The sequence below is a fragment of the Belonocnema kinseyi genome, chromosome 1 (assembly GCF_010883055.1).
Source record: "Belonocnema kinseyi isolate 2016_QV_RU_SX_M_011 chromosome 1, B_treatae_v1, whole genome shotgun sequence".
NCBI lineage: Eukaryota > Metazoa > Arthropoda > Insecta > Hymenoptera > Cynipidae > Belonocnema > Belonocnema kinseyi.
This window is the reverse complement of record NC_046657.1, coordinates 53,703,520-53,705,047: the sequence shown is the minus strand read 5'-3', so window position 1 is coordinate 53,705,047 and position 1,528 is coordinate 53,703,520.

The window sequence follows — 1,528 nt, the reverse complement described above, 5'->3', positions numbered from 1 at the left end:
TTTTCAATCGGTCCAATAATGATGAATAGTATGCTCCGGTTATGGTTTTACCTTTTTCAAGATAGTCCACGAATATTATGCCATGTGCATCCCAAAATACGTGGGCCATAACCTTTCCGCCCCATTGTTGAGTGTTTGGATGCTTCGGAGCACTTTGGCCCGGTGAAACCCACTGTTTTGCCAGTTGCATTGACTCAGGAGTGTAGTAGTGGATCCGGGTTTCATCCATGGTTATGAGACGGCGCAAAAACTCGGTAGGCTTACGCGAAAATAATGCCAAATTCTGCTGGGAAGTTGTCACACGAATTAGTTTTTGGTCCACTGTGAGTAAACGCGGCACCCATCGCGCGCAGAGCTTCTTCATGCCCAAAACTGAATGCACGATATTGCCCATACGTTCCAATGATATGCCTACAGCATTAGCTACCTCTCTCAATTTCACTTTGGGATCATTCAACATCATATCATGGATTTTTTCGACATTTTCTGGTGTAGTGACCTCTTTTGGGCGCCCAGATCGTTCAGCATCAAGTGTGCTCGTACGGCCACAACGAAACTCGGTAAACCAATTACGAATCGTTCCAATCGACGGTGCAGAGTCCGGGTAATACTCATCCTGCTTGGCCTTGGTCTCGGATATCGTTTTCTTGCGAAGATAGTAGTGTTTGATCAAAACTCGAAACTCAGATTTTTCCATATTAAAAAAGAACTCGGAGGTTAGTCGCTTCTCAGTGCTGTAACTTGTAAATGCGTAAACATAAATGGCTGAACTTGTGACAGGCGTCATTTGAAGGATCAAGCTCGACGAAAATGGTTCACATTGGTGAATACTAATGCCATCTCTTAGAATTTTCAGGTACTTATCAGACTGCCTAGTATATTATACAAATTTAAGCTAGTGACTTTTATTTTTAAAACCCCTCGCATTAACTGGTATATTAATATTTTAGAGTGTACTAGGATGAGGCTTCAACAGTGGCATTTAACACGTCCTTTGCAATTTTTTCTACTCCTTTAATTTATTTATTTTTATTTAAAAATTCATATATTTTAAAATTTATGTATTATTGTTACATTAATCATGTAAATTCTTGCAATCGAGTTTCTGAAAAAATATTTAAAATTACCTTAGTGCTGAGTCCTACATGTTATTCGGCCCCCGTTGAAAGCGCACCATTGCGTGCACGCTCTACGCTACCGGGCCGACGTGAAACTTTACGCCTGCTACATGAAACTTTACGCACGATTCATGAAACTTTACACCCGATACATTAAACTTTACGCTCGTGACATATATCCCTTACCTCACAAGTCTGAATATGGAGAAAATTATATTTACCTTCACAAAAATTATATCGCTGGATCCCACAGTTTCCCTTCTGATAAGTACAATATTTCTACCTTTTACGTGTAATTTAAATTTGACAGGAATACCGAATGTCCTTTATCTGATTTACATGTCTGTTTTCAAGGAAAAATTCTATTTTTATTTCAGGTTCCATCAAATGTTGACATTGTGAGCACAATA